The sequence below is a fragment of the Gopherus evgoodei genome, chromosome 1 (genome assembly GCF_007399415.2).
Source record: "Gopherus evgoodei ecotype Sinaloan lineage chromosome 1, rGopEvg1_v1.p, whole genome shotgun sequence".
NCBI classification, from domain to species: Eukaryota; Metazoa; Chordata; order Testudines; family Testudinidae; genus Gopherus; species Gopherus evgoodei.
In genome coordinates this window covers 64,647,995-64,670,347 of record NC_044322.1, presented here as the reverse complement: position 1 = coordinate 64,670,347, position 22,353 = coordinate 64,647,995, and positions in this window count along the sequence as shown.

The following is a 22,353-nucleotide window of genomic DNA, read 5'->3' as shown; positions in this document are numbered from 1 at the left end:
GCAGCAGACGGTACAGAACAACTGATAACCGTCTCTGATATCTTGCAAAGGCAAATGAATGCTGCTGTGTAGAGCTGCAGTACCGTCTCTGTCAGCGGCATCCGTACACATATGGTGACAGTGACAAAAGGCAAAACAGACTCCATGGTTGCCATGCTATGGCGTCTGCCAGGGCAATCCAGGGAAAAAGATGCGAAATGATTGTCTGCCGTTGCTTTCACGGAGGAAGGAATGAGTGACGACATTTACTCAGAATCATCTGTGACACTGTTTTTGCACCATCATGCATTGGGATCTTAATCCAGAATTCCAATGTGCGGGGGAGACTGCGGGAACTATGGGATAGCTACGGGATAGCTACCTACAGTGCAACGCTCCAGAAATCGACGCTAGCTTTGGACCATGGACACACCCCACCGAATTAATGTGCTTAGTACGGCCGCGTGCACTCGTCTTTATACAATCTGTTTTACAAAACTGGTTTATGTAAAATCGGAATAATCCCATAGTGTAGACATACTCAAAGAAACCTGGAAGTAGTTTGCAGCTGCACCTTACTCATCATTGCCACAGTCTCCTTTCCTATTAACAACACTTTCTATGCCTCAGTGGTGAAAGGAGGATAAAGGGGAGATGGTGACAGATTGTTAAACCTATAGACCTGGTTATTAAAAACAGACCATTCGTGTAGGATACTGTTTAGAGCTGTGATACTCAACCTTTTCCATACCAGGACCTCACACACATACACTCAGAGATCTACCCAGCTTTCCCTGTTTGCAGCAAACATATTGAGAACTTGTCGTTTACAGTAACTGTTGCTTATATAATTTAAAATACCTTTAGTTAGGCATAGGTCTCTGGTTTTGTATGTCCCAAATGTTCTCCTCCTGTATTGTTTTCAAAGCTAAGTGACTTTTGTAAAGAGATTTAGCCAGAAGAGTTATTAGCCTCTTTATTTCCATTATTTCATTTTGCATGATGTAAAATCTACCATTTTTTGGAGGGGAGGGGAAAGTGTTTTCAGTGCATTCGAGTAATGATGCATTAAAACACTATTTTTTCCCAAAAGTTTTAAAAGTCCTGAAGAAACATTAAGTCATTCATTTTTCAAAGTAATTTAGTGCTTAGAGTGTCTGAAGGGTCCCCTGTCCATAATAATAATTACTAGTACTTTCAGTTATTGTATTGTGCTTGTGTCAATCTGCCTCAGTTATATTTAACCAGCAAATTCTATAAATCCATTCTCACTTACTAAAATAGACTGAGGTTGGTTTCAATGTTTCTTGTGTGTGTCTCATTATCTTAAACCACTGCTTAAGAGCCCTACATTACCACCTATTTCACTGGGATTTAGGCAAATTCTGACATCACATTCATTGGTGTAAATCCTGAATAAATCCATTGAAGTATACCTTGAAAGAAATTGAAAGAGGAAGGATGGAATAGTTTTAGGGTGCTAACCTAGGCCTTGGACACAATGATTCAGTTCCCGACAATGTGACAAACTTCCTACGTGAACTTGGGAAAGTCTCTTAGGGTCAGATTTTTAAAGACAATTTAGAGACCTAACTCTATTCTATTGATTTTCACTGAAATCAACAGGAATAAGGTATCTAAATATCTTTAAAAATCTGGTCCTTAGCCTTTTTTTGCCTCAGTTTCCCATCTGTGAAATGGGAAGTACTCTTATTCCCTACCTCACAGCAGTGCCAAGAGGAGAAATATATTAAAGATTGTGAGGTGATCACATTCTTCTTGATGGGGGCAATCTAAGTACCTTAGATATATAGGGTTTGATTGTACAATTCAGACTTGCAATGTTGCTTGTGTGAATATAAATTAATGAATCAGACAGCATATGGAGGGGAGTCCCATTATGCACTAATGAAAGGGCTGCTGCTTGGACACCAGATTACTCCTGCCTTGCATGATTGTATCTGGTTAATATGGTGAAAAATTCATGTTAACTCATTATCTATCGGATGATTCCATTGTCCTTCTGCACCCTGCCCATATTCACCTTGTGCTCTTATGAATAATGGAACAGATGTGGAAGTGACTTGATGCTTCTGATTAGTAGAGTAGAGTAATACCAAGGCCTTGATTTGGACAGCCCTTAGGCATGGGCTTAACTTTAAGCTTGCACATGTCCTGTTGACTTGAATAGAATTTAAGCACATGCTCAAAGTTAAGCATATGCTTGAGTGCTGCACTTCACAGCACCCTAGTGCCTAGCCTTTCTTCTGCCCATGCACACCACACTTCACTTCGTGCCTCACCTAATACTTGCACTGGGCACGTCTACACTGCAATAAAAAACCTGCAGCACTGAGTTCCAGAGCCCAGATCAATTGACTTGGGCTCACAGGGCTAAAAATTACAGTGTAAGCATTACAGCTCAGGCTGGAACCTGGTCTCTGAGATCTTTTTTCTCCTTTTGAAATATAAAAAGCTCATGATATAGCTCAGTACCAATGTGGACACAAGAACAAATGGATATAAACTGGCTATCAGGAAGTTTAAACTTGAAATTAGATGAAGGTTTCTAACCATCAGAGGAGTGAAGTTCTGGAACAGCCTTCCGAGGGGAGTAGTGGGGGCAAAAGACATATCTGGTTTCAAGACTAAGCTTGATAAGTTTATAGAGGGGATGGTATGATGGGATAGCCTAATTTTGGCAATTAATTCATCTTTGATTACTAGCAGTAAATATGCCCAATGGTCTGTGATGGGATGTTAGATGGGATGGGATCTGAGTTACTACAGAGAATTCTTTCCTGGGTGCTGGCTGGTGAGTCTTGCCCACATGCTCAGGGTTTAGCTGATTGCCATATATGGGGTTTGGAAGGAATTTTCCTCCAGGGCAGATTGGCAGAAGCCCTAGGGGGCGTTCACCTTCCTCTGTAGTGTGGGGCACGGGTTACCTGCTGGAAGATTCTCTGCACCTTGAAGTCTTTAAACCATGATTTGAGGACTTCAATGGCTCAGACATAAGTTAGGGGTTTGTTATAGAAGTGGATGGGTGAGATTCTGTGGCCTGCATTGTGCAGGAGGTCAGACTAGATGATCATAATGGTCCCTTCTGACCTTAAAGTCTTTCTTGCACTGTGGGATATACATTCTCTGGGTCTTTATTCTCAATATATGCTGTACTACTGTATACTGCCAATAATGTGTGCACTGCTCACCTTTTTAAGCAGTGAAATAGTTCAATCTCTTATTTTAAATTAAAAACTGCAGTTGTGTCACATCATGCAGATTCTCCACTAGTGTTGGCTTGGGTGCAGTTTTGATTGCATTTATGTTGTTTACTATCACTTCTCTTCCGGCTTACAATGCTAGAGAATGAGGCAATACCTTGAGGCCAGCAATCTGAGTGTGTTTTAGTAGTGAAAAAAGTGTGAAAAATTAAATAAATAATATCTTGCACTGAGGTAGCACTATGCTTGGGCCTCAGTTCCAGCACAAGCAGCACAAACTACCAGAAGCTTCTGCAAAATAAAGAGGAAAAGCAAACAAAAAAACCAAATCTCCTTCTGAGAAAGACCTGCCCTCAATTTGCAAGACCCTTTGTTAGGAATGCAGTAGCTGCTTTTGCTATAGAGTCAGACTCCCAAGGGAAATCTCTGTCTTGACTTCCCTGAACTGTGAAAGGAACTCTCCTGGGTACCTGCTTCCCTCAGAGCCGTCTTGTCCTAATATCTAGGCTGATGCCACCTTATTTTCCTAGGGAAACTAGGGCAGTGGTACACCAGAAATGTGAGGTGCCCTTTGGGACCTCAATAGCTTTATACCTGCCAATACACCCCTTTTATATCTCTCTCTCTCTATCTCTCTCAGTTTGCTTACCCACTACTGAAATCTTCTCAGGGGGAATATGCCAGTTATTTAACAGTACATGGCTTCAGATGACAACAGATTAAGGCAAAAGGGCTATCAAACTGAAACTGCAGGGGCAAGAAGGTGTGCAAAATACAAATCCTCAGTCAAAATTTGGCCAACCCAACTGGGCTAAAACTCCCACTCTTGGAAACAGTGTGATGGAATTAAAACACTGTAGGTAGCAATGCCCGATACAAGTTTGACTAATCCTTCCATTTAGGAATTTACTGAGAAATATTGACTGTATACATATCAGCCAATTTATTGAAGCTGCAGCCCTGGGGAGCCTAGCGTGAGTTGTAATGCATTTATGCTGCACTACTCCATGGCATTAGTACAAAATGTATACAACACCAATGTCCATTTTAAATGCCTTTTTCTAAGAGGATGAATCACAGTTCATGAATAAAACTCCAATCATAAAACATATGGTCATCTTAATAGTTGAAAGAATCTTTTCTTTCTGAAAAGTGAGCATTGTTTATGTCTCACCACTGAGAGCCTCCCTACATCCAGTGTCAGGCCCATCTAGCTTTGATTAAATACAGTAAAAAGATTAGACAACTAAGTCAATAAAGCTGCACCAATTTGCATCAGCTGAGGATCTGGGTCAAGATATAAAAAGACATGGAGAATCAAAGATGGTGAGAGGTACAAGAAAGTGGTTCAAATGGGCTGAGCTATGGGGAAGCTGGTTCTAACACCAGTTGTGAGGAGACTGTGCCAACGGCAGAAAGGAGGCTGGCACTAGATGAGAGGAGGCAGTTGAGAGGATAGGTGTTGGGAGGGAAGATCCATTAGATAGGCCATTAAGGATGATGATTTTGAATAGATGTTAAGAATGAATGGGCAGCCAATGGAGAAGAATGAGGGCGCAGATGAGATAGTTACATTTCATAGTATACATGAGTAGGTTGGCAGGAGCATTTCGCTAATGCTGGAGTCAGGGAAAGGTCACAGAGGAGGGATTTGCAATAGTTACGGTAAAAGGATCTGTCATATTCAGAATATCACACACAGCAATATTACTGAGGTGGTGGTAAGCAGACAGGAAATGGAAGGGGAAAAAGGAGAGGATCAAAGGTGACATCAAGGTCACCAACAATTAGGGCAAATGAAAGCAGAGACGAAAGGCAGAGAGAGTGGTGTCTGACCAACACATGTTATGAAAGTATATACATGTAATATTTATAGCTAATAAATGGTTTCTGGAAAACATTTTAGACTCTTGGAGGAGGAAGAAAAGAAAGTTGTATGTAATTATATAATTACAGTAATAGGACATGATAGAAGTCTCATAGACAAGCGGCTGACAATAAAATAATCACTACAAATAAAACTAATGGATTAAACAGGGTTCAGACAAGTAAATGTAGCATGTGAAGTCAGTATGACAAAGGGTAAAAGGATAGCACAGACAGCGTTTGTGTTAAAATGTACTTTCTACAACAAATCTATACATTTTAATTTAAGGTAAAAGCTCCCTAGGAACGTGGGTCAATTAATTTCCATCAGCAGAAAATGTGTTCAAAGAAGGGTGTTCCCTCAGGCTCACCAAACTGCCATTTGTAGGCAGAATTCATTAAAGGCTTTGCCATCCTCAATTAAAATAGAATGGAAAAGCAAATATCCAGTTTGCTAGCTAATGCACAAGCCAGCCAAGGGCCAGCTGCTGCTACTTCATTATTGTGGGAAACCACCCAGTTACACAGGTATGCCCACATGTGTATTCCACACTTAGCCATGTCCCCTAATGTAGAAATGCACACTTCCTTATTTAAGAACCTCTTTGTATTGCGCGGGAGCTAAGCAGCATTTTGAAACAGTCATAGCACTAATACAACACCAGAATGCTTCAAACCTTACAAAAGGCACTACAGCAATCATTCCAGACTGGGTTTGAACTTTCAAGATTATTTTGAGTTATTAATATCAGTATTATGAAATGGTGGTCAGAACAGGAACCAATGTGGGTTATAACTCAAAAATGACTTAGTGCAAATGACTCAAATATTAATATTGGACAGTGGCCACGCAGAAAATTTTAGTATGAAAGGAGAATTCTGTGGATGGATTTCATACCCTCAGAGAGGAAATAAAAAGTGCCTGGCAGTTGCTTTCAGACCATGTGACTATCCATTTGCCCATTGCACTGAAGTAGCTGGTCATTTGAGCCACACAGGTGGGGAAGCCATCACTTGCCCATCCAGTGGAACAGCAGGCAGTGGAAACTTCTCTGGCCAAACACTAGGGAATGTGGTAAGAGGGCAGAGTTATCAGGGAGGAATACAGGGAGAACAGGGCCAGAGAAAGTGAAAGTCAGTGGGAGTAGAAGTGAGAGGCAGCAGTCCCAAGTATTGGGAGAGTTCTAGTGAGAAGGGTAAAGCCACCAAAGACCTGGAATAGCTTGTATTGGATTGGAAACTTTGTGGCTGAGGCAAAGGGGTCAGGGCATGAGAAGAGGGGACTTGAAAGCTGTGTGTATATGTGGGACATGGGGACATGTTGAATATGTGTTTTGGGGTCCACTGGACTATCCTATGCTCTTTGCAGGAACTGGTTAATGGGGACTACTGACACAAGAATCATTATCGGCACATTTTGCTTTACAGACAAAAATATTGGCTAAAATGCCCATTAAGGATTTGAGTTTTACAGTTCATTTGAGCATTACAGACAAAAAAAAAGCTATAAAAATGCCTGAGAACAACCTTGTGCACTTTCCTTTACAAAAGGAAAAACATCTACCGAGTAGATGAATTAGAAGATGGGGCACCATGGACTAGAGTTTAACTAAAACCATTGATCTTTACAAATTACAGTAGCTTGACAATAGGAATCCATCAAAGTCCAATAGTACACTGCTGAAAAATCATTTTTCTCTTTTCACTTCTTTTCTTTTCTCTCTCCTCTCCCCATTTCTGTTCCTTCTCTTCCATTTTATGGCAGTGGTGATAAATGCTAAGGAGATCATTCCTGGTCCTAGCCCAGTCAGCTTTTCTGGCATGATTAATTCTAGAGCGGAATGAACTTCATGGGTTAAATGCGATTAATCCAATAGGGTACATTTGCAGAGGTTGACCCTAGACTATCCACGGATAGTTCACCTTCATTGGCTTGATTCATTTGCATTGCTAGTTGCTAGAAAATCCCAGCTAGTTTGCTGAACTGTATGGTGATGTCTGCCAACTTTCTAACCGCACAAAATGGAACACCCTTGCTCTGTCCATTCTCCAAGGCCCTGCCCTGCTCACTCCATTACCCCTCCTCCGTCACTGGCTCTCCCCCCCATCACTCACTTTTTCATTTTTTACCAGGTTGGGGAGGTCCCTTTTTGACAGGGTGTTCCGGCTGAAAACCAGACACCTGACAATCCTAGGTCATATCTGTATTATGGTGACAAAAGGAAGATGGGGGAGTGGTCTGTTGCTGCTCTCAGGAGATTCTGGGGAATGACCACCAGACTATAGCAGTGAGTACATGTGGCAAACGAGCCAGGTCACCTGTGATGCCCTAAAGATATCAAAGGTAAGGTTGGTGACATCTTCAGGGATCAGGTAGAAAGGGATCTGAGCTGTAAGTGTCTAAGAGTATGTCTGTGCTGCAGCTGGGAGCAAGCCTCCCTGCCTGAGTAGATAGACTCATGCTAGCTTTGCAGGAGTTGCATGCTAAAAATTGCAATGTGGACCTTGCAGCACAGATTCAAGCTAGCCACCTAAGCTCAGACCCATGGTGGGCTTGAGAGTATGAGCTTCTGCCCACGCCACAATGTCCATGCGGCTATTTTTAGCACACTACTACAGGCTGAGCCAGCGCAAGTCTCTCTACCTGGGCTGGGAAGCTTGCTCCTAGCTGCAGCGTAAACATACCCTAAGAGTTTGGCAGTATACATAGTATCATCCTAGGTACAATGGAGGTGGTGGACGTCGGTTGGTGGCTCACAGGATCGGCTAGAGCAAAAGCAAATTCTGATTTTGTTTGGGTTCAAGGTCCTTTCATACAACTCTAATTAATTCCACCGTGAGAGAGACAGCCTGATTTTCCATAGGAAACTGAGGAGTTAAATGTGACCATTGATATGCACCCAATTTTCCACTGTCTGGGCCAAATTCTTGGCTGTGTTTTGGCAGCTTTACTGTGCTCTGCAGTGCACAACTGTCCTAAAACTAGCCTGTCCCTCCACTCAAGGATTCCACTTCCCATTTTCAATTCAATTTAGAGTCCAAGATATGACCTATGGGGGGCAGATTATCCCACATCTACTTACACCTTCTCTTGCATCCATGGTGGACCTGGGTTCTTATCCAGGATGGCAGTTCTACCTATGGTCTGCCTTCTTAGGGTGATCTTTGGATGGCTTAGAGCTACTGTAGTGGCTCATGTGTCACTCTTACCAACCCCAGTGCAGGGAATATGAACAGGATGTCCTTACACTCCTGTGATTCCCAGCTGCCAGAACAGCCCCTGGTGGCTATTGTCATTCAGCATAGTTTAGAGCAATTGAGGGTTAAGGAGGGCACCTTTGCACACAGCCCTTCCTGAGCTTACCCAAGCATTTAAATGAGTGTATGTTCATGAACTTTCTCTATCTCAAAGTGTATATTATAGTTTAAGGCCAAAGAGAAACCAGGCATGACAAATGCTGTGAGAAGTACTGATTATCTTTCTAATCTGGGAGGTGTAGAGAATTTTCTATAGTGCTGCTAGCCACCAAGCTGGGAAATAGCTGTATCATCTTCTGTCATATGGAGCTAAATCCTGACTGTTTTTCCTCACTCTTTATGGAAGTCAGTAGAAGTGTTCCTTGAATAATGATGGGGTAAGGACTTCCAATTTGGGCTCATGTAGAGCGAAGGATTATTATTTTTGTACGGGGGGAAGATCTGCTCTTTTTAAAATGTCTTCATAATGGAAACAGTTTATGAAAGAAAATAATTTGGAAAACTGTGGATTTCTTTCTTTCTTTCTTTCTTTCTTTCTTTCTTTCTTTCTTTCTTTCTTGCAAAAAATGCTCTATATTGGCTCAACTAAAACAGTTGCCAGTGATGTCAATTATACTCTTCAAAAGCAACCAGTGGCTTAAGAATATAAAGAAATAAACTTTTTTAAAAATCACTTGCTAGATTTTGTTGGCAGTGATGTGACCTCTGGCTCCCTTGTACAGCTGTTTTGGAGAATATATCATAAAAGTATGGCAGCTCTTCTGTCCAGATGAAAACACAGTGCCAATGCATGGCCAGTCAGATCCAAAGCATTCATCTTTCCCTTCCTCCGTATCTCTCATCTACAAGAAAAGATTCCTTAGTGCATAATGGTCCCAATCCTATTCACACTGAAGTAAATGTCAAAACTCCCATAGACTCCAAAGAGGGCAGGATCAAGTGCTTTGCCTCTTTTTTTCCCCTCTGAATTTGGCAGATACTTACTTTTTCTGCACCATTTTATTTTATCATGTAATAGTTTCCTCTCAGACTTCCACAGTGTAGCTGGTATGACATGGGGGGAGAAAAGGGGCAAGGGTACCTTTTATTTTTAGGAGCTGATCACACATTCCTCCAAGGTAATGGAATACCATGAGGAATAGCTTGATAAGTATATGGAGGGGATGTTATGATAGGATAGTTTAATTTGGACAATTGATCTTGGATTATCACCAGATAGGGCTGCTCAGTGGTCTGCGGCGAGATGTTGGATGGGATGGGAACTGAGTTACTGCAGAGAATTCCTTCTTGGGTGCTGGCTGGTGAGCCTTGCCCACATGCTCAGGGTTTAGCTGATCGCCATATTTGGGGTCGGGAAGGAATTTTCCTCCAGGGCGAATTGGCAGGGGCCCTGGAGGTTTTTCGCCTTCCCCTGCAGCGTGGGGCATGGGTCGCTTGCTGGTGGATTCTCTGCAGCTTGAGGTCTTCAAACCAATTTTGAGGATTTCAATAACTCAGTCCTGGGTTAGGGGTTGTTATAAAAGTGGATGGGTAGGGTTCTGTGGCCTGCCTTGTGCAGGAGGTCAGACTAGATGATCATATTGGTCCCTTCTGACCTATGAGTCTATGAGTCTATGAGTGTGCTCTTGCATGTTATTTCCTTTCCTAATTAAATTGAATGTAATAGTGAGAGCAGGTTGACATTGTTAAAGTAAATGATCCAGTGCTTTAGTAATGAAGACACATCCAGAGTCAAGTTTATTGTTTTAATTTTAATCTTGAACAACATGAGCACTATTGAGTAGGTTGTTCCAAAATATCCCTCAGTGCATTTTCCTTATGAACTATAAACTAGCATGCTACATACAAAAATCATTTATAATAAGTCAATTTATAGATTGAACTGGTTTATTTATATGCGGTTGGAATTTATATTGAGCATTTATTGAATTTTCTTTATAGCAGTCCATCATTAACAAGAACCCCAGGTGTGGGACAGAGGGGAAGAGGAGTTGCTGGAGACTAAAAAGATGCTTCAATTATGCCCCATAAAACCATATAAAGGCACTCAGGTATGATGCCTTTGGGCTAAATATGAATTCCTAAATGGTATTTTGGATGTTTTTTCTTATAGACTGAAAATAGATCTAGTGGCCACACCCAGAACTTTCATAAAATTAGGATTTTATAAAACCTGTGAGAAAAAAAAAATCTATTAGGCTGGGGAAGGACTTTTGTACAGTCAGAGTTTACCTGTATATGACACAGTGTATTTTAACATTCTACACAAACTGGACATGATTCACCACTCTGTTACACCCAAGTTACATTGCTGTGAGTGTACTGAAGTCATTTCAATAACACTATGTAATGGAGTAGTGAATTAGGCTCAACATTTCCTCCAATATTAATCCAACCTCTAATAATAGACAATATGGCTGGTATCTTGCCTTTCCACAGTAGTGTGCAGTGTTGTGGTAGCCATGTTGGTCCCAGGATATTAGAGAGACTAGTGAGGTAATAGCTTCTGTTAATGAGAGAGACAAGCTTATGCAGAGTTCTTCAGATCTGAGGGTATGTCTACATTCAATAAAACACCTGTGACATAAGTGTTATCGGGACATTTAGTGCACTGGATGAGGTATACATGTTATGACAGCCATGTGCAGGACCCATGAATCTTGAAAGGTGTGTTGTGGCACTGGAGATATGGCTACAGATTTTGCATCTGTTGTTGCAAGTGCACTAAATGTTCCAATAACAACAATGTGGGTGAAACCAGACAATCACTACACTCTCAGATGAACTCATACAAGAAAATGATAAGAGATGCTCCCATCCACATAGCGCTGTCCACACTGGTGCTTTTGTCAGTGAAATTTATGTCAGGATGATGGTTTTCTTCAAACCCCTAACCGACAAACATTTTGCTAACAACAGTGCTGGTGTAGACAAAGCCTAACTCAAGCATCACGAACTCCCGATGTAGCGATTTCAATGGAAAGGGAAAGCTAAAAGTTGGTTCAGTTGTGAGTAAGCACTATGGAAAGCAGCAGACAACAGCGACGGTTTAAAACCAAAAAAAGGAACAGGGGGAAAAGGTTCAGAGAAACAGAAAAGATCTAGGAAATCCGGAAAACCATATTAAACTAGCATTTACCATTTTAAAATCTGGGCTGAGTAGTGTCCAGACATCCTTCGGAAGGATGAATTTGTGGTTAAGCTGCTCAACTGAGACTCCAAAGACTTAGTTTCTGTTCCTGGCTGTACCACAAATTTCTTATAATACCATGGCAAGCCACTCAGGCCAAAACTGGGAAAGATCAAATCACTGATCACTTTTGAAAATATTGGCCTTAATCTCTCTGTGTGTCAGTTTTCTGTATTAGGAATGACATTTCCGTAACTCAAGGGTTGTTGGGAAGATAAATTAAGCCATGATTATGAAGAGCTCAGATACGGTGGTGATGAGCACTATAAAAACCTCTATAAATTAATACAAAAATTTCATTCCAGAATTGTAACTTTGGAAACTGTAAGGAGGATCCAAAAGAACATTAGATTCTGCAGATCCCAGCACTGGCTGACCTCTGGTAATAGCCTGTGTTAAGGTGTCACCCCCCCACTCTGAACTTTAGGGTACAGATGTGGGGACCTGCATGAGATAACCCCTGAGCTTATTTACCAGCTTAGGTCTGGTAGCTGCCATCACCAAATAGTTTAAACAAACATTTATGGGAGAGTCATTTGGAAACTCTGTCTTCCCCCAAAATATTTCCCCAGTCTTTATCCCCCTTTTCCTAGCAGGATTGAGATTGATTCACCTACCACCAATTTCTGGTGAGCCCAGATTCAAAAAACCCTTGGATCTTAAAACAAGGAAAAATCAATCAAGTTCTTAAAAGAAGACTTTTAATTAAAGAGAAAAGGTCAAAGGAATACCTCTGTGAGATTAGCATGCAAGCTACTCTCATAGACAACAAATTCAAAACACAGAGGATGTTCCTCTGGGAAAAACCTTAGTTACACAAAGACACTCAATTTGATTCTCCCTCCCAAAAGAATTAAACATAATTTAATCCATTCCTTCTCTAAACACTTACTACTTTTAAGAAATGTTAGATGGCTGATTCCTGGATCCTTTACTCCAGCACAAACTTTTTTGAACAGACAAAGACTGATTTCCCTCCTCCCGCTTTGAAAACATTTTGTTCCCTCATTGGTTCCTCTGGTCAGGTGTCAGCTAGGCTATGTGAATGTCTTAATCCTTTATAGGTAAAAGAGGAATTAACCCTGGACTGTCTGTTTATGACAGCCTCATTAGCCTAAAATTCCTTCTTGGAGAGCAGACAATATTATAGGATATTATGGTATGATCCAAAGATATGCTAGACAATTGGGTCCCATACCTACAAACTTATGTGCATGCTTAGCTTTACCCACTGAAGTCAAAGTTAACCATTGTGCATAATTATCTGCTGGTTCATGGCTTTAAAGAGTAGAATTTTTATCATTCATAACATACTGAGGTTTAGGCATCTTACTTTAGGTTTGAGTATTTCTCAGTGGGGTCAAACCTTTCCTGCTGTATCTCCAGATGCAGGCAGCTTTATGCTCAAAGACTTCATTCTTGTCCACTATTCCAAACCCCACCAGGTAAAGCATATCCTCAGAGCACACTTTAATGGGACATCATCCAGAGCCCATGGAATATACCAATACATTAGGCCATTTGTTACAAAATAGAAACTTCATCCATTTCTGTCTTATCAGAAGTATTTTGTTGAACTTCTGACACTTTATTTACCTGAGGCTCCTGGGTCTGTGGGAATGCTAAAATTGACACCATCCATGTCTCCAGATCTATAGATGTTCCAGAATTAAATCACTTATTATTTGCTTTCCTGATTTATGATACACCAAGGACTCTTGATGGTGTAGCAGCCTTATTATACAGAAGCGGATGGATGTTTATTTTTATTATAATACTACTACCTTAATGATGAAGCAGCTTTTCCAGTTGCACACTGTTATTATGTTTTTCAAACTCTCTGGGATAAGTAATTTTAGCTACTCATTCACTGGACTGTATATTTTCTTTGTGAACTCATAAATTTTACTTTGAGAAAAAATCAGTGTTCAAAAATAAGATTTTTCCATATTTTTCGCATCATTTGTGAAACTCCAAATTATTATGTATATCAAGGGCACAAAAGTTTACACAGACAAAAGTATTAAGATAAAGCAGAGGTCTGTTACAGCTTTTTAGGAGAACCACAAGATTATATTCTTAATGCTATAAAGAGACACTGAGACAAAGTTAAGCACAGTACAAGCTTGCAAATGCCAGAAATACTTCTTTTCAACTGGCTCCATCTCCATTTTATAATATGTACATGTGTGGTACATAATTGATGGGATGGTAGTTGAACTGGTGTAAATCAGGCCATTTCAATGTTAATCATTTAAAGAACATTATTTAAAGCTAAATTACACAGGTATCTTTGTATAATTACATTGTGCCAGTCACATTGACGTTATTACAGTGAATACTAATAGTATTAATAATCATTAACTACTTATTGTAAAACATTGCCCACAAATGTTTCAAAGGTGAAAAGAGAGAGAGAGAGAGAGAGAGAGAGAGAGAGAGAGAAGAAGAAGAGCGGTATAAAGTTCACTGAATGGAATCCTAAGCTTTGAAGCGTGCTATTCAAAGGAGAGAGCCTTTTACACTCAAGTCCACATTGTGTAGAAGCTTGTGAAATTGTAATTGATTCAATTGCACAGACCTAGTAACATTCTTTTTTTCACTTTAAAAAGGTTTCCAGTTAATGTTTTTCAAATGCTACATATGGAAAGTTGTCTAACTGTTCAGTGCATTAACACAAGGGTGGCCAATCTGTGGCTCCAGAGTCACATGCGCTCTTCAGAAGTTAATATGTGGCTCCTTGTATAGGCACCAACTCTGGGGCTGGAGCCACAGGCACCAACTTTCCAAAGTGCCGAGGGATACTCACTGCTCAACCCCTTGCTCTTCTTCAGACCCGGTCCTCAATTCACCCCTTCCCTCCTCCTCCCCTGAGCCTATCATGTCCTCGCTCCCCCCGCCTAGATCCTCCTGCATGCCACGAAACAGCTGATCAGGAAGTGTGGGGAAGGAGAGGCACTGATTGGCAGAGCTGCCGGTGAGCGGGCGGTGCTGGGAGTGTGATGGAGAGCTGATGGGGGACTGCTGACGTATTATTGTGGCTCTTTGGCAATGTATATTGTTAAATTCTGGCACCTTCTCAGGCACAGGTTGGCCATCCCTGCATTAACATTTTAATTCAAAGCTTTAAAATGATGGCTGCCTAGAAAGATTTGGTACAGCACTATACCACTCATGTTTTCTTTGTTATTTCACTTGGGGTACTAAATGCAACATCTTTAATTATCATTATTGCTATGTAAAATACAGTTTTGAGAGAAGAATTTGTCTGAGTAGCTGTGTGATAGAGTAGTGTGCTCTTAAAGACAGTAGGGCCTACTAGTCAGCCCACCCTACCACTTGGCATGGCCCTTTAAGGATCTGATGGTTACAATAGAAAATACGAAGACCTAAAGGGGGACAGAGACAGAGAGGAAGAGGTCCCCAGGAGAAGCAGAGGTGGGGACAGACTCAGACCCTGTTTCTTTAAGGACCTGGGATCAGGAGCCTGGGAGAGTGGTCAGGGCTGAGTTCCCCTCTTCCCAATCAATGAGGGATGAAAGAGGAGAAGGAAACCACCATAAAGATCACCTCCTCTCTCCGAACAGGGAAGAGACTGGCAGGGGAAGGTTGTGTTACTGAATTGTCCAGACTGGGAGACTAAGTGGAAAGAATGCTTAGCTGCAAGAAGCCAAGAAAAGACTTACAGCTGACTTAAGTCATAAATGCTACCCTCCCCAGCTCCAGAAAGAGAACTGAGGGCGAGTTCCTGCTAGAAGCAGGACTAAAGAACTTGATTAACTGGACCCAGCCCCTTACTTATGTTTATGACCATCACAAACTGTTAAAGGAACCCTATTCAGGAATGGCTCATACACATGTACTTATTAAGTTTAAGGTGTACTTATGTCTTGTTGAAATCAATGAAATTTAAGCATGTGCTTAAATTGAAGCACATGCTAAAGTTCTTTCCTGAAGCAGGTCTTAAAAGTATAGTTTGGGGTTTGATCCCTTTATAGTGTATTTCCTTTCCCTAATCCCCTTGCAATTTCCGATCTTTCATCTGGCACTCTGCACAAGTCAAGGTGTCAGGGCTTTCCCCTTTCTCTGAAGCAGGTGCCTTGGATCCAAATTGTAGCAAGTTTCAACCAGAGAAAAACTACAGATGTGAAGACAATCTTGCAAGCTGACAAACACATTTTAACTGAAGCTCTTCACAACCAGGATCGTTATAGAGGGAGTAGTTTAATGTACTCCCTCCCCACACATAATAAATATTGTCCAAATGAATAAGGTGATGTTTTTAAAGATTAAAAACAAGATTAAAGCAATTTTATTTAAATCTGTACCTTTCTGCATTCCTTAGTCCAATGGCATGATCTAGTTTAGGGATCGGCACCCTTAAGCACGCGGCCTGCCAGGGTAAGCCCCCTGGCGGGACAGGCCAGTTTGTTTACCTGCAGCGCCTGCAGTTTCGGCTGATCATGGCTCCCACTGGCTGTGGTTCACTGCTCCAGGCCAATGGGGGCTGCGAGAAGCCATGGCCAGGACATCCAGCCCACAGATGCAGTACAGAAGTAAAGGTGATAATACCTTACCATGCCACCCTAACTTCTCTGTTGCTACTGGTGGTGGCGCTGCCTTCAGAGCTGGGTACTCAGCCAGCTGCCACCACTCTCTGGCCACCCAGCTCTGAATGTTTGCAGTAAGTTTTTTTTTTCCCTTAAACTCTTCATACTCCCTCAGAATACACTCTGCACAGTTTGAGAACCTCTAATCCATGGATACTTGCACATTTACAGAGATGCACCTGTGTGGTTACAAAAGGCAGTTTTTGGCATAGCCTCTTTGTAGTTATTTATATAACAAAATGAACAGACACTTTAAAACAATAGAAAAGAAAAGGATACTTACTCTAGCTATCGTTCTTCGAGATGTGATGCGGATGAGTATTCCATTTAGTATGTGTGTGCCCAGCATGCTGGAGCTGGATAATTTTGCCTAGCAATACCTGTAAAGGGGCAGTGCTCATGCCTTGGGGCCATAGCTCCTCTCCTGGCTATATGAGGTGGCATCACCCTGTCCCTCTTCAGTTCTTTCACATGAAATGCACAGAGATGAGATTCCAGCACAGAGGGGATGGAGCGTGGATCATGGAATACATGTCTGCATCACATCTTGAAGGACCACAGTTACAGTCAGTAACCATTTCTTCTTCTTTGAGTAGATGTAACCATATATTCCACTTAGCTGACTCATGAGCAGCAACCCCCCAGGAGATAGTGCTTGGAGTCTACCTAAAGAAGGACTTCATGACTGCCCTACTGAAACTTGCATCTGCCATGGGAGATGCAGTGATGGCACAGTGCTTTGTAAATGCATGTGTGGACAACGATGTAGTAGCCCTGAAAATGTCCAATATTGGGATGTAGTTTAGGAACTCTATTAACATAGCCTGAGCTCTTGTAGAATGAACTCATGCCCACTAAGGAAGCACAGCCAAACCTATTTCACCTGCAGTCTTGATACAAGATGTTATTCATTTAGAGATCATCTGTGAAGAGACCGCCTGACCTGTCATATGATCTGTGTATGACACAAACAGGCAAGGAAAAGCAAAAAACGATTTAGTCCTGTATAGATAGGAGGCCAGACGTTATCTGACATATAATGGCACTGCTCCTCCAGAGATGAATGTGGCTTAGGAAGAAACACAGGAAAATACACCAACTGGTTCAAATTAAATTGAGAAACCATATTAGACAAAAAAATTGGGTGTGATCATAAAGTCACTTTGTCTTTCAACAATTGTGTATAAGAAGACTCCGCCATAAGAGTCTGCAACCCATACACTCGTCTTGTGGATGTTAACACTGCTAGGTATGCAGTTTTTCTGACAAAAAGCAGAAAGAAACAAGATGCAAGGGGTTCAAACAGAAGTTCTATTATAGCCTGTGTTAAGGTCCCACAGAAGAAGTGGTTTGCTGACTAGAGGAAGTAGATGACAAAGCCCGTTTAAGACATTGGAGAAGACTGAACTTCCCTGAATGAGGAGTCAAATGCTGATATCACTGCCTGATGGACTTTCAGTGAATTAAGGGCAAGTCCTGATGGCTGAAGGTATTCCAAGATGTTCTGGACAGAAGCCAACATTGGTTGAATTCTGCAGGCCAATGACCACACTGCAAACTGCTTCCATTTTGCTGAATAGGCTATTCTAGTAGAGGGCTTTCTGCTGTTGAGTAGAACCTGTTGAACAGCTGCTGAACGCTGCTCTTCTTCTTCATTTGCTGTGAAGAAGCCACACCGTGAGATGCAGGGAGCTGAGTGTGGAATGCAAGGAGTGGCTATTAAGAGTAGGTGAGTAGCTTGAGATGGAGAGGAAGTGGTTTGGGAGGTCAAATTGACAGTGTGAGGTTGGAGAACCAGCCCTGCCTCTGACACACTGGGGTAATGAGAATGAGCCTGGACTGCTCTGCCTTTAGCTTGAGGGTGACCTGTGGGACGTTCAGGGTTGGAGGAAAGCATAGAGAAGAGCTGACTGCCAGCTGAGAGGAAAAGCATGAGACAGGGAGCTCAGACTGAGGCCTTCTCAAGAGCAGAACAGATGGCATTTCCTGTTGTCCCTTGCAGCAAAAAGGTCAATCATTGGGATATTTCAAGCAGCCAAAATTACACAGAGGACACTTGTCTTCAGAGACCACTTGTGACTCAGGGAAAAAATCCTGCTGAGATGGTTCTTGAGATGATTCTGGACCTCTGGCAAGTTGTCAGCTATCATAGTAATGCTCTCCTTGATGCAGAACTGCCACAACCTGATCACCTCTTGGAAGAGTATCCTGAAGCATGCTCCCTATTCTTTTTCATATAATTCATCCTAGGAGTTTTGTCAGTAAGTATGTGAACCACTGAGCCCCTGCTATGGTCCAAAAGAGTGTGACATGCATCGTAGGTAACCCAAAGCTGCAGCACATTGATATGCAATGAGGTCTCCTACCCCGACCACAGACCTTCGACTTTTAGCAAATCAGGTGTGCTCCCCAACCCACCATGGAGGCATCGGTGACCAAAGACCTAGCTGATGAGGGTCAAACAAAGGGTATGCTCTAGCAAATGTTCTCTGAATGCATCTATCACTGAAAGGAGTCTAGGGCCAGCTGAGGAAGATGGACCAGTCTGTCCAAGGGATGAAGAGTTGGATGATGAACCATCCTGAGCCAATTTAGAGGGGGTCAAGGTTCAACCTTGCAAACTTGACCAGCTGAATGCAAGTGGACATGTGGCCCAAAAGCCTCAGACACCTCCAAACTGTTGTGGAAGGCTGAGACTGCAGAGTCAGGCAAAGGTGGTGAGTTGCCTGAAAACAATTGGTCAGCTCTGCCATGACAAATCAAAGGAGTTTTCTGTGGTCTGGCAAAATCACCACAGGAAAATAGGCATTCTGAAGGTCCAGAGCAGCAAACCAGTCATTCTGAGACAACGTGGGGAAGATAATTCATCGAGTGAGCATTCAGAACCTCATGTATCTGATATATTTGTTGCAGCTGTGAAGGTCGAGAGTGGATTTTTTACCCCTCTTTTAGATTTGGGCAGCACATTTGAGCAGAGTTTCCCTCCCCCAAGACAATGGGACTACTCCAAAAAGTGGCATAGATCCCACAGGAGGAAGCAGTCAAGTCTGATGTTTGACCAATACACACACCTCTACCGGCATCCCTCAAGCACCCATTTTAACTCTTTGGTCCAGAGCCATGTTCTAGACAGCTTGCCATTCTCCGTATCATTACATTTGTGGACAGGTTGGACTGCTCCCACAATGTTTGGGGTTTGATCACTACCGACAACTAGGTCCTAAGCACTGTCAGATCAGACTATACCATCCAGTTCCTCTCCCTCTCTCCCCACATCCTCCCTCACCATTCCTCTTCAGGGATTCCTCTCATGAAGGTGCACTGTTTACTGGCTTTGAGAGCAGAGGAGAAGATTAATAGGTAGGGTGACTCTCTCAGGGGCAGATGGCTGTGGGATATCCACTAACTTGTGGGTGTTCTTCTGCAGGAACTCCACTTGGATACCTAGGGAAACAGCAACATGATGAAAACGGTCTTGGTACAACTTGAAATCCTCTGGTATTGAAGAGGAGGAAAAGCCCATCACCATGTAATTATCCAAGGATGAAAATGAAGCTGTTAACTGTGTCAGAGCTGGATTCTGCTCCAGGACTGATTGGCATGGATGTGATGTCTCTGTCACTAGTGCCTAGTACTGTGGTGGATTGACGGTCACTACCACAGACCTGATCAATGATCTCAGCATTAAGTGAGATGAGGAGTGGGACCTCCACAACCAAAGCATGTCCCATGGATTCCCTGGAGGTCACTGGTATGGATAGGGCATTGGTGGCCAGTAGGCACCTGGCCAGGGGCCCCCATCCCAACCACAAGATGAGTGCCACTCCTGGTGCCCATAACGTTCCATGAATAGCCCCCAATGTGGTTCAGTTGATGTAGAGTGAGAGGAGGAAAATCCTGATTCAGACACTGAAGAGTCTCGGGCTTCAGGGGATAGAGGTAGAGCCAGTCCTGAGGGTCTGAGCAACCAGTCTGACTTGTCCATAACCCAGAATGATGAAGGAGTTGGTCTCAAGAGTGGAAATGGTATTGGCAGCACCGAGTACACCTCCATTGTGTCTGGTGCCAGAAGTGGTGTTGACCCTGAAGTCAGCTGCTGCACTGAAATAACTGAAGATGCCAAAGTGGAGGGCAGTGAGTGCTGCCATGGTAACATCAGCATCACCAGTTGCAGGGAAACCAAGGACATTCCTGGTACTGGGGAAGTCCCTTGCTCTGAGCCTGGCCCCGGCCATATTTCCATTCTCTGTGAAAGGGAGATCTCCGGGTATGGTGCTGAAAGACACACAGGTTCAGCAACCCACCCAATCAACAGGGCTATAAAAGATGCAGCCTTGGGAAAGTCCTAGACCAAGGGTGAGATCAGGACAGAAAGGTATAGGAAGTTTGTTGCCTGCCGATATGCTGCCAACGCAGAAACAGTCAGTGCCATTGTCAGTACTGAACCACCCCACACACTGACATTCACCCTGTGACAATCCACGCTTCTCCTGGAAGAGGGCAATGAGTCCTCTTGGGACCTGGAGTGTCTCAATGGCTGGAATGGCCAGCTCCAGGATGTAAAGCGGCAGCACCCTCACAACCTCACTCCTGTCTGATGAGAGTGTTGGTGCCAAAGCAGGCCACAATGCTCTTTTCGAGCAAGTGTTGCTCCCTTGCCACCTGTCTTTTGGTGAATGATCTGCAAATCAAACACCGCTCCTTGACATGAGCTTAGCAGCAAGCACCGGATGTGGGCAGCGTTTTTGATCACTCCCCCCACGACAGACACTGTTTAAACCCTGATGATGGCATCACCAGGGAAACACTTAAACCACAGCTAACTAACACCAAACTAACTAACGCTATGCTAAGAGTACTAATTAATGATATACAACCAGAAAAATCTTTAAAACTAGAGGAATTTTGAGATTAAAACCACACAAAGCTCTGACTCCCCCACAGGCTGTAAGAAGTAACTGAGTTGGGTTTGGGGCAGAGCCTCTTCATATGGCCAGGGGAAGGACTATGGGCACAAAGCCTGAGCACCACCCCTCTGTGGGTGCTCCTAGGCAAAGTTCTCCGGCTCCAGTGCACTGGGGATTCACACGTCTAAGTGGAATACACGGCTGCATCTACTCAAAGAAGAAGAGATGTGATACAGTTTAGTGACTCATTGCAGCCTCATAGGTGCAACTCAAGTGATTGTAAACAAAATTGTAACTGACTAATCTATTTTCATTGTCCATGCTGAGAGAAATGCAGCAAGCAGCTTAAGTAACATCTTTTCAGTTTTAATATTCTAAGGTGTTGGTAACATGGAGAAGGAACTCTTTAAAAAAATACATTTATTTTTCCAAAATGGCTTTTCCATCAGCTTTTTCCAACTGCTGAGTCTCTGTGTTTTTAAAATGTGACTAAGGGGCAAGTCCTGAATGGTCTTCCATGCTCATGTAGAGCCCAACATGGTAAAAATGATGAGTTTTCACTATGCTAGTGGCCCAAGCAGTGGAAATTCTTCATGTGGAGACTCTGTAATCCCCTGTGCAGCATGGTGCATGTCTCCACAGAGAAACATGGGTGAAGGGGAATAGATATGTTGCCACTAATGCGGATGTAGCCAGTGGGTCTGAGCAAGACATAGATTCATATAGCTCACAACACACATTGGAAAGGAGTAACAGGCCATGTTATCTATTTTCCTGTACTGCTGCAGTAGCTGGCAGTGGTCCTACTACATAAATTACATTGCACTGAAGCACTTAGAACCCATTGTTACATCTTGTCTACTACGCTTCATCATAGCGTACTATAAACTACTTTATTTGGTCTGCTGCTCTATTTTACAGGGTTGGACAGTAAAACTAAGTATTAAATAATGTTCTGGTACAGATGATAAAAAAGGGAAGTTAACAGCTTCCCTGGAATAGAATATTTGACCTGGCATCAGAAACTGGGCTAACAGTTTCTCCAGCTCCACCAGTCAAGTATCACTAGACACATCCATTGTCGGGGTGCTGTGACCAATGACCTTTTCCTGAGTGTAACGTTGAAGTAGGATACTGAACAAAATTACTCCTGCTGGACACCAGCTCTAATGTCACTGAGGGAGTGACTTTTAGTGGCACCCATAAGACTGCATTTAACCACCTATAAGTAATTCCTACAAAGTGACTTTTGTTTCCATATTTCTTAACATGTTCTTCTAGAGACAATAGAATAGAAACAGAACAGTTGTTCCCTAGCC